At 35.5% G+C, this 12,783-nt stretch overlaps 1 pseudogene; it reads left to right on the plus strand.

Moving 5' to 3' along the window:
* Positions 1–8,588: 8,588 nt before the first annotated feature.
* Positions 8,589–12,432, plus strand: LOC107663434 (vacuolar protein sorting-associated protein 72 homolog; annotated as a pseudogene).
* Positions 12,433–12,783: the final 351 nt, after the last annotated feature.

A 12,783-nucleotide genomic window follows, 5' to 3' on the forward strand; every position in this document is an offset into this window, starting at 1 on the left:
GTTCATAGATGATTCAGTGATGTCATCATCCAGTTCAGCTCTCTTCCAATAGTGTCTGTGCAATCAGTCAATTGTCCCCAACTACTTTAGAGTCTCAGATGCATTGCTGGATAAAAGAGGTTAGATGTTCATTGTACAACGTGATCTCATTATTATCTGCCTATTGCATTTTATATAGGTTTAGGCGACAGTTAGGGACTCTAATATATCAATGTCATATTAAAAGTGACTATACAAATTTATTATACAGCTTTTTGGATTATGAGATTCTGATTGGTCAGTCGCAGCATCCCACAGACAATGGGACAGAATAGTTGTTGTCATTCACTGGAGTACTGTATATCTCATTTAGATACCTGAAAGAGGTGCTACTTTGATAATAGGAAAAGTTCACCCTAAAAATTAAAATTTGCTGAAAATTCACTAGCTTTTAGACTCTCAGATAAGTTTCTTCATCGGAGCAGATTTGGAAAAATGTAGCATTACACCACTTGCTCATCAATAGATCCTCTGCAGTAAACGGGTGCCATCAGAATAAGAGTTCAAACAGCTGATAAAAACATCACAAAAACCCACCGAAAAACCCACAGTAATCGACATTATCATATGTAATCAACTACTGTAAAGCAAAAAAGCCAAATTTCTCCAAATTATTCAGATGAAGAAACAAATGCCATCGTGTGTTTCAGTTATCAACTGCAATCGGCTTCTATAGCATTGTTGCAATGTTTGTCTTGCACGGACAGTTATTTTGTGCATTGTAATGAACTTTTTTCTTTAATCAGAAGTAGTGACCAGCTTCATTATTGTGATTTCCAAGTGAAACAGACAGACTTTGGAGGGGAGGGGATATTCTGTTCAAGCCATCAAACTGACATCAGAAAAGAAATGTCACAGAAGGTAAACAAATTTTCTGATTTTGATTATGAAAATTAAATTTTTGTTTTTGTGGATTAACAGACTAATTGCACAAGATGTACACTAACAAAGTAAATAGGGTATATTTTGATTCAATCAGACTTGGATGGATGTCTCATGTTTTACAGTCTGCAAAATAGTCATGCTTAAATACTTCACCATGTTGCAAGAAAGCCCAAATAACATTGAGCTCATGTTATTTATACACTAACAGCACATTGGCTTCGACCTTGACAGTAACTATAAACACACGAGAGCCTCTCACTGCTCTGTTCCCACGACCGACTCTTATTTCAGTGGATCTCTTTTCTTTTTTTCCCATGCAGGGTTTAGTTACTTAGAAACACGTTTCCTGCAGAGCTTTGTTGACATTTTCACCTTAAACATCTCAATATCTCAGTACATTCATTGGTAGTAGGCCTGCAGTTTCAAATGCTACTCTAACCCCATAGAAATGTACAGTGTACACACAATGTTGTCGCTGTACAGTGCCTGTGATCTCCTATCTCCTGGGGTTTGTGCCTGTCACCTATACAGCATTACACAACTTGTCCTGTTAGTTTGAAGATACCAGCTTGGCATAGTCTGATCTGTTGGCAATGACAGCCTGATGTTTTGATGTCCTTGTACTCTGGCATTCATTGATCTTCTTCCCACACCTTTCTGATAAATAAAATATGGCTGCTTCAACCTGGGAGTTTTGCAAAACCACAACAACTTGGCAGTTGAAAGATAAACTACTGGAAATATCAAAAGTCAAACCTTTGATTTCATATTAGAGTTCAATTGCTTAATTTTGCTACAGTATCATAAAGTGTTTTTATTTGATCAAAATGTGCATTGTAGAAAAATCTGTGAAATGTCTGGTAAAAAAAGAAAAAAAGCTGTGGTTGCCAGAACATTGTGGTAGCAATATTTTAAGTTTTGAAATTAAATGTTCAAAAAAGTGTACTTCATTAACTGATATAATGATATATATATCAACCTACTGAAGTACTAAAATCTGTTTTGCACCTTTATAATTCACTGGCAACATAGGCTGTAATAAGAAAGCCACATGTAGAATCAAAGTGCATCACAAGTAGCTTTCCCACAAGTTGAAGTAAATACTAATATAAAGAATGTACACAGTGTCATGTAAACAAATAGAAAACACTATCATCGTAACACACATGATACTACAATAATGCAATAACCATTCATTTAACAACATAAGATGTAACACAAAACCCAAATGTACACAACTAATAAGAAGTAACTAACTAAGAAGAAACAGTTTCTTCAATGAAGAATGAATTAACAGGTTACCAATTAACATTTTATTCTGTAGCATTTTTAAAGTCTTACTATTTTAAAGTATGTACTTCCTGTGTGACTTGCAACATTCCCTTCATTCTGTCTTTTGTCTTGGTCTCTTGTCTTTTTGTCACATCATTGTCAAACACATTGTTTGCATAGTTTTGCTGAATACTTGGTCAGTTTCTGTTGGGTAAAGTTTTGTTTTAGGATGCATTTTATTGTTATATTTAATTAATGACACATTTTGACATTATTCATCTGAGAGGAAAAGAAAAGCCTGTGTTTTCTTACCAAACCAGTGTGTCCGTTTTGATTCACATTCACTTTACATTGTTATCTGAAGACAAACTGCATCTTCACAAAGCTTTACAGAAATATCAGAGTTTGTTTAATAATAAAGGATACGTGGGTGTTGTTTGATTAGGTTAGTTATGACTGTCTACATGCCTCTAACCACGAGAGTTCGGTGCCTTAGAGAAAACTGATCTCGTAAGTACTATGATTGGTATGTGTCGCACCCTTTAAACTAATCTGGATTTGATGGTAATGTGCCTGAAGGAGAATACACCTTGACTACTTTCTGTTCAAAGACCAAAAGCACATTTTAAAACAAAATAAACAATAAAATCATGTCGTAATATAAATAAGTCAATTTGTCACTTTTGTACGTGGTAAAAAGTTCAAATGGGCACTATTGGTTTAGCCTATGTTTGCACAATCAACTTTGCAACACTTATGCTTCCTCACGTATGACAGGTTGTGTATTTAATAAGATAATGTGCTTGACACATGCAGCAGCTGTTTTGTCATTAAGGGGTGTGTATCAGGTGTGTGTATGTGTCATTTTAACTGGCCACCTTTCAGTCACATCTGCCTGAATGCCCTACTGTGGTGTTTACTTCTGTAAGCACTCTGATACTGGACACTTTAACGTGATATATGGCATATTTTCACACTTTGGAGTATCATTAAACAAATATTTATACAAGTAAAGGGGTGTTGTTAGTTTACTGCCTGCTTGGCAGTTTCAAATGTTTGCATTGATAAATACTTTTCAGAGCTATTTTATACAAGTGTGTAAATCTTTCCAGTTCAGAGAGGCCTTTAACAAATATCAACATCACTAATAATGATTAGTTAGCATGTCACTGCCATGTAGTTTTAGTTTTTATTTTGTGTCCCATAGGATTTGATCAAATTGATCAAAAGTGACAGTATAGACTTTTATTTCACATAAATCACCTGATACACCCCATAACACCCGATGTACTCGCAACATCGTAAGAAGAATGGCATCTATGCTAATATTAGTCTCTTTTATTCTTATTCTGAGATCACCGTGGGCATACAGATCCAGTCCATATCCAGATCAGATGGTGGATCAGCACCTAGAGACGACTTCTACAGCCCTGAATGTCAGCGGAGACCATGTCAACTAGATGCGCCCCAGAGACAGATCCCCTGCGAAGACCTCGACACCTCGACGACCATCGGCACAGGACGTGAACCAGACAAGTCCTCTGCACAATCTGACCTGTGTTGCAGCCTGGAATTAAACCACGCCATGCTGGTTTTCGTCTGGCCAGAGGTTTCTCCCAAGCCTGGTTTCTCCCAAGGTCCCAAGAGAGCTGAACTGGATGATGACATCACTGAATCATCTATGAACTGACTTTAGCTGGAAAAATGACTCTTTGTTATTGTCCTCTTGCATTATTGACAAACTGTTTTCCTGTTTGGCACTGTAAAGCTGTTTGACACAATCAGTATTGTATAAAGCGTTACATAAATAAAAGTGAATTGACTTGACTTGAAATGCAGTTTTTTTCTATTCATCAAATATTCCTAAAAGAAATGTATCACAGTTTCCACAAAGATTTTAAGCAGCACAACTGTTTTAAACACTAATAATGATAAGTGGTGTTTCTTGATTACCGAATCAGCATATTAGAATGACACTGAAGACTGGAGCAATGGCTGCTGAAAATTCAGCCTTGCCATCGCAGTAATAAATTATGTGTTAAAATATATTAAAACGGAAAGCAGTTATTTAGAAGTGTAACAATATTTCACAATATTACTCTACTTACTGTATTTATAAGCAAATAAACACAGCCTTGGTGAGCAAAAACATTAAACAATCTTTCCGACCCCAAAATTTTGAATGGTAGTGTAAGTTTATCAATAACTACAAACTAACCAGTGAACTAACTAGCTCCAGTTGAGTGACAGCTTAATTTTAGTCTAAAATTTCCACCCTGCTACCTGCTTCATTTGTCTATTTAATTTTTATGTTTATTTAATATTTATTGCTAGGAATAACTATTACATAACAATACATCAATTCTGTATGGGTTTTAAGCTGTTTAAACCTTATAGGCCCTATAATATTTTAGTCACTTTAACCTTCTGAGGGTTGAATACATTTCCTTTCACAGATCATTGAAAAATTTTTCATTTTTGAGAGTTTTTAAACTGTGAAAAATGCCAGATACATTTAGTTTCACAAGCATTCTCATGATCTGTCAGGATGCTTTAGACTCGATCTGAATCTCAAAAGGATGTTTTAAGCAGTGGTATATTCTCTCTGCTTCAGGAAAAAAGAGGTCATGATGTGAGTGAACAGTGGGCTGGTCGTCTGAGACATTACATCACCATGGATTCAGACAAGAACATTCTGTTCTGAGGTCAAAACATGAGTCCGGTCTCCGAACATGCCCAAACAGAAACAGTGACCTTATGTAATGTCACGATGTAATGCTTTTGACATGGACAATGATGCAGAAGGTAATGACAACCCAAACAAAAGCAAACTAAACCTATTTTATCGACTGAACAACATTATAAAACATAAATACCTTAAAACATACGTGTCCCTTTGAGATTTGCTTTTCCGATTACTGCTAATTGGGTTGCATCATGTTTCTCTACATTATAACACTGGACAACAAACCTTTATACGGAAACATTTTATCCACTATTTCTGTCTGAATGTCTAACATCATTTTCTCTGATCTAATCTAACCTCTCATTTCAGCGGCCTGTTCTGCGAACCAGATTGTCCCAGAAGGGGGATGTGTAACACCCCCACAAAGCCTGTTTCCCGGCAGCAGCGTGTTTTCACATTCCAGAGTTGTGAGATCATATTCCACTTCAGCTCTCAGAATGATATCTGTGTCCAGAGGCCCGAACAACGACATCCTTCATATGGTACCAATCATACCGCCCACGATAGAGCCTTTGAGCTCTGTACCGCACAACAACAACAAACAGACTCCAGTCTGTAAACACTACTAATGTCAGTGCAGTATAATTTAAGTTTGCTAGGGGGAGCTTCGATTTCCTCTGTGAATGAACATGCCCCTTCTCGGTTTCTCCAATGTTTTTGTATTCTAAAAAGACAGCAGGAGGGAGAGAGAGAAAGATAAAAAAGGATACGAAAGCAAAACATCAAAGAAAAAAAGAAACCAAATACCATTCTGATTACAAAGCGCTCATTGACGGCACCAGTATTCTTTTTAAAAGCCGAAACCCACTCATTCTCCACAGAAATGCTGGTTCACATTATTCTGGACCGTTCTAGAACTTCAAGTTCTGAATGAAGAATGGTTGTAATCTGGCAGAGGGAAGCATTACATCTGCATTACATTTCCATATCTTGGAACTAACATCTTCCTTATTCCTTATTCCAGAAACAATGCTAGCACACCTCTGCTGTAAATAACCTTCGGCGTGGGAGGAAGCGAATGCATTTTAAAAATGTAAAACATTACAAACATTTTAACATCCTTCAAAACAAATCTGCTTGCTTTTTGGGTTAAAACACAGCAAGTGTTTGAACTATGAAGCATTTAAAGTATGTAAACTTTGTAGTTAGAATGAGGTTTGTGGGTGTGCACATGTTTTACCTTTGGTTTTCAAATGAATGTAAATGGGTTTAGAAGGAATGACATTGAATGTTTGCTCAAAACACACACTGCAGCTTTGTTCCAAGGACAATTGGGTTCTGTCAGTGCTGCATTCACTACTTTCCCAGAAAAGACTAGCAAAAGTGTATTGTCTATGGTAAATTCAGAGATTAAAAATACAATGAGCACCGTTTTGGTAAATTACACTCTTTATATATTGTTTAAAAATCCCTACATATTGGTCATCAAGGGAAATTTGGATGGGATTCTCATGTGTGTGTGTGTGTGTGTGGCTGGGTGAAAGAGAGAGATCTGCATGGGTGGCAATAGATGTGTACTTTAACCTTTCCCAGACCAGGAAAGGGAATGCAAATACGGAACCATGGGATTCACACGATCTTGACCTCTTGGAAAATTATTTTCACTTCCCTAGAATGGTTTATTTTAATCATTGCCATAGATGCAATTAATTAAGGTAGATTTTAACTTTCTAATCCTGTTATCTCATTTAAAGGATTACAGTTTGACACAGTTGTTGTTGTTTTGAATTAAATTCAACTTTCCTGTAAAATGAGTAGTGGTTCTCTCAAGGTTTTCCCCCATGGACTTTTGCAAAATTTTTAAACCGCTGAATTGGTTTGGCCTTGGCATTTTCCCTTCAAGTCCACAAAGGTAAAGGCCCCAGGCATTTTAACAGCCAATGACCAATGACCAATTTTCTCATTCAATTTACTTAAAATATTGGTCTTTAAAATGCCTCATGCCTTTAATAATTGACCAGCAGCAAATCCCCTGTGGATTAAATAATAATCAGGGCTAATTGGCTAATCTGAAGCATGTCTCTCATTTACCCTGCAGTTGTCTACAAACTTTTAAGGATCGATTAGTGAGTGGCCATCTCCATAAGAATCAGTCTCTTACAATGTCACTTGCCTGGGAATAAAATTGATGTAAGGCATTTTTAGACGTCATGAGTCTTTCATGACATGTCAAGATTCAAAGCGATGACCATAGAATGTTGTTTCGGAATGTTGCTTTCATTTCTGATTAATACAGTACATATCAGAAATATGTGAAGAACTTTATGTTGGTTCCATTGAGATTTTTTAGACTAAAGGCTGTGTACAGATGGAATTGCCAGTCATTAAAATGATCAAATGAATGATAATTTCTAAAAATATATATGAATTATTCCATAACAGGAGTTCACAACATTTGATGAAGTGCAATAAACAGTTTTCAGAAGAGCCAAGTTCAAATGTTGTCACATTCCACTCTCATTTAACATTCATAATTTGTTGTTTTTTACGCTTGACAAGAATCATCAAGCATAACATAAACAGATAAAATAGTGTTTATTATTTTTCTAATATTTATAGAAACATCATATTGATGACATTTGGATGCTAACGATCCATGACCACTACTTTAATAACAAGGAGAACAGCAGCCACATCATCCTGTCACAAGTTACTTAAGTATAAACCAAAAGATTATTTTTAAATCAGTTTTAGTGCAAATATGTTTCAGTTTATGTCCACCATTAAATTATTTCATTTGGTAAATGCTGCGGGGTTTTTTTTATTTTTATAAAATTAGTTTTAAACTCTTTATCCAGTAGTCCAAAAGACTGGAAAAGTCATGGGAAAATTATCATAGCAAATCATTGGGTGAAAATGAGAAAACCTGCTTCATAGAATGACTCATATGATTTCCTGATGTCATTTTAATTGGCTATGTTACAGCTGGTGTTAAGCGAGATTTCATAAAATAAACTTGAATAATCTTGTCCCAACATGAGGGTACTTTAGTCCTCACTGCACCTCTGTCTCCCCCTGGCTGCTGTGTGATGAATCTCCTCGTTCTATTAGTTTGGTCTGGAACAAGATCTCTCTACATCGATTACTCTCTTAAAGCAGCACTATGTAACTTTTTCTGTGTTCAAAATTTGCAAAATGTATATAATGAGCGAGTGCATCATGAACTCATCTTCCAAACCGCGTTTTTGTCTTATTCCGAATCACTACGGTACACTTATAATACGCACTTATATTTGGACTATTGTAGCCTGGTAGGGTCGTCACCGCTGCGGAGTAACACATACCTGCGTGAATCGCCATAGACATAAACTTAGAGAAGTAGCTCCGGTTAGAATGTTCTTCCGCGGGATGTGTGCAGTTCTGTTTATTAACCGCTAGAGCGCCAAAAGTTACACAGTGCTGCTTTAATGCCACATTAGACTAGCGAGTCTGACATTTATTCAGCTGTCAAGCTGGTATATCTGATAATATTTTCAAAACCTACAAATGAGCTCCTGCTGATACAGTAATATTTTGCTTTATTATGCAACAGATTTGAGTCCTATATATCCTGAAATCTGGTCCCCTGCTCTATTTTAACTTATTTTAATTATAAATACGTATATTTTCATCTTTACGTATCTGTGAAATAGATTTAGGTGTCAGGATGAGTTTAGCTTTCAGCAGGGCTCCTCGAAAGACTGCGGGTAACCAACCGCATGTCCAGACTGCTGGATGCAGAGGATGAGGATGAGTTCTACAAGACCACCTATGGAGGATTTCCCGACGTGAGTGATGAAATATCACCTGTGCGGCTTGTCATCACGGGCTTGTGTTGACACATTTCCGCAGCTGTAATACCTTTATACTTCAGCATGGACGTTTGGACTTGTACCTGTAAGAATATGCCCCGTCACCCGGATTATTATTGTCTCGAGACTGTCAGGAGATCACTATCACATGACTCTATAGAGTCATTGTGCATTTATTTAGTCCACCAATGCTAAAAAAAATCACAAAAATAAAAAGGATTAAAAAAAATGATATACAGTAAATTATATTTATATGTATTTTGTATATAATTTTACATTTTGATTATTTCACATGAAGTTATTCTGTTTGGTTATTTGCTACGCTTTAAATTTATTTGAATTCAGCTCAACTCAGTGTATTGTATAGAGATTTTTACTGTTTATTTTGCAAAGCAGCTTTAAAAATATTATTCTAATAAATTAGATATAGTATATATTGTATAAATTATTTATTCTAACTGAATGTACATTACTATATATATAAATATAAATGCATAGCTTTTTACAATAATTATATAAAGAACACAATAATAGGGCAGACATGTATTTCAACAAATTTATACAAAGTATTATTCTAATAAATTAGATACTGTATATATTGTATACATTATATATTTTAATTGAATGTAATCCATGCGCTATGCAAATAATATGCACCTGTCTAGTGTCTCCTCTGTGACTTTGAGTCCTGAAAACTTGATTTCTGCAGGAATCAGGTGATGAAGAATATAAGGGCGACTTGTCTGAAACGGAAGATGAAGTGGACAGTGACTTTGACATTGATGAAGGGGATGAACCTGACAGCGAGCAGGAGGAGGATGGGCCACGTCGGAAACATATATACAGGAGGGTTACAGGTATAGGAGGGTTACTAAGAAAAAGAACCATAAAACCATCATAAAAAACTACCATTAATAGCTTCAGATGACTGGGAATATAGTGCGTGAGTCATATGGACTAGTTTTATGATTCATTTATGGTGCTTTTGCATCCTTTTTGATGTTCAGTCCTTATTCTTTGTAATTGTGTATAAAAGAGTGACCAGTACGTTCTGTACATAAAGTATATAATGGCAGATAATTTTCATATTTTTACGCCACTTGTAATCCAAAACAACGGAAACTGGCTGAACTGCCCAGGAGGACAGACAAGACAAAGATCAACAAATACAACCCCCTGAACTACAGGAGGACATCAGCAAAAATTACACATGCACATGTGACATAACCAGACATACATAACAGAAGTTTTGTCATTAGTGTAACAAGTATATGGTATGTATGTATATGGTAAAAGTATATGTCATTAGATGCAAAAGTATGGGAATATACTGGAAAATATAATGCAATATATGAAATAATACTATTATATTTTTTACATGTATATCTTTATTAAAACACTAATAGTTCATTAATTTCTTTTTCATGAGTTAATGCGTAGGTGTACATAAAGCTGAACATATTCATAAACTTTTGTCTCAATTTATTGTTTGCATAGTTACACATTTCATATATAAAATATATGTAATGGTATATCAGAAATAAAGTTTTTACTGAAAAGAAATGTTACAGTTTATTTGAGATTTTTGGACAGTTGGATGTCTTGTTAAAATCATGGCAACTTGGTGGTTGGTGGAAAATGAGATGACATGACATGTTTAACTTGATGGATTGAGTGATTTATATATTCATTATAAGAAAAGACAAGTGATAATTCAATATGTTGTAATATGTTAACAATATATTATTCTGTATATTTTCATATTTTCAAATAATTTTATGTATGTGTGAAATATATCAGTTATTCTGATTTATAAATTTAGTTGCATTCTGTTTTATGTGATTAGTTGCTTAAAATCTATTTTCTTTATTCACAAACAGTATTAATTTATTATTATTAATTTTTTTTTTTTTTTTTTTACATATTTACCCTTCCTTTTTCCTAGATATGACTGCCATAAAAATATTTTTATGAAGAAAGCAAACAGTATATATCAACAACATTATCCAACAGGAAGTGAATGGATGGTAATGATAACAGAGGTTTCCAAAAATAATAAAACATTTCGATGAACCTCTGATTGGACATTTACAATACACTCATAAAGCACAAACAAAATAACATCAGGTTCTGAAGTCATTGTTTCTTCATGTGAATTAGATTCCAGTGCAATAAAACGTGTTTGTTGGCTAGCTGTCAGTGAGTCAGGTTTACATCCCTTCCTTAAACACCAACAACTTAAGCACGTGGCGACCACATCATAAACTGCGGAGAATGTGTCATAGTAAATTTGAGTAAACTTTGAAATTGTTTTGGTCTTAGACAGGAAGTCGGTACGTCAGTCAACAACAGAACACACACGGCTGACGTACCTAAGGCTGCAAGAGAGGCAGGTTGCTCCATGTCGAAGAAAGGGTACTAGACATGAGCGACCTTTGACCCAGGCGGAACTTTTGGCAGAGGCCAAGATCACAGCACAGATTAATCTTCGATCACTGGGTAAGGAATTGATAACTGATAACTGCAAATTGTTCTGTCTATAAAACCTGAATGCTCATAGCTGTTAATGAATTTTTTTGGCAGAAAACTATGAGCGTTTGGAGGCAGATAAGAAACGACAGGTTCATATGAAGCGTCAGTGTGTGGGTTCTGTTATCCGCTTTCACTCTGTGCTCATGCCCCTGGTGTCTGATGTCACTCTTAAAGAGGAAAACGTGGATGTAGAGGGGTACTTCACCTAGTTCCTCATCTCTTCCTGAATGTTTAATTTTTACTTCTCTTGCATTTTAGACTTAAGACTTTTATTGTCTTTCAGTGGGTGTGTACACTATGTATCTATATAACCTTTATATTGCCTGGTGCTTAAAAATATGTAAATAAGTGTTCTCATGTTTACAAATACTCCTCCATTCATTGATTTGACCTAAAAAGACAGAATCAAAAGTATGTGATTTTGTTTTTCTGTTTAGAGGTTTGTTTTGCTTCTTATGTGTGCATGCATCATTTTAAACATTTTTTATAACAACTATTTAATTTTACATGTGTAAAATATATATATATATATATTTAATTTAAATAAACATGTTAAACATGCTTTTTTAAGTATAATATAAATAGAATAAACAATTTAAAAATCACAACACACACAAATAATTTTAAAATTGTTTAAAAATTTTAATGAGAAAAAAATGAGTGTACCTCTATTTTTGTCTTTATAGCTCTTATATTGATATTTTTTAACATTACGTCTCATTAACAGTTTGGACCAAGACGCCCAGCAGAATCCAGGCCCTCATCCTCCATAAGCTTTTTCCCAGTCAGAATCAACTCTTACTGCGCCTCCTAGTGTCCTCTCCACTAATGCAGCTGCTGTAAACCCTTCCCTGTCATCAGGGCCTGCCAAATGCTCCTGCACCTACATCACATTCAGTGAAGATGAATCCTTCCATTTCTTTCCCCAGTCCCTAACTCCTCGAATTCCTGTCCAGGAGATCTGGCCCTGTTACACATAAGCCTGCGCTCTACCGAGACCCCATCACAGACATTCCCTACGCTAATGTACAAGCCTTTAGGATCATCCGGGAAGCCTATAAAAAGTATGTGGCGGCCCATGGCCTGCCCTCCACTGGCACAGCGACTCCAGCCGACACCACTGCAAAGAATCTGCGCCAGAAGATCATTATTAAACAAGGCATGTAGTAAAAGACAAAAAATTTTTTTATTTCAAAAACGATCATTTTATACAAATTCAAAATTGTAATCATGCTGTTGGCTTCACTGTTTAACTTTGTCATCTTAGTGTACAGATGCAGTTGTGCCAAAAATGTATTAATTAAGATTAATTTATAATAACTAAAAACTTAAAGATTGAAGGTTGATTTTTATCTTGGTTATGGTTGTGGAAAAAAGCATACATATACAGTATATATAAGCCTATAAAAAGTATGTGGCTGCCCATGGCCTGCCCTGCACTGGCACAGCGACTCCAGCTGACTCCACTGCAAAGAATCTGCGCCAGAAGGTCATTATTAAACAAGGCATGTAGAACAA

Source organism: Sinocyclocheilus anshuiensis, unplaced genomic scaffold (assembly GCF_001515605.1).
Source record: "Sinocyclocheilus anshuiensis isolate Anshui unplaced genomic scaffold, SAMN03320099.WGS_v1.1 scaffold3274, whole genome shotgun sequence".
Lineage (NCBI taxonomy): Eukaryota > Metazoa > Chordata > Actinopteri > Cypriniformes > Cyprinidae > Sinocyclocheilus > Sinocyclocheilus anshuiensis.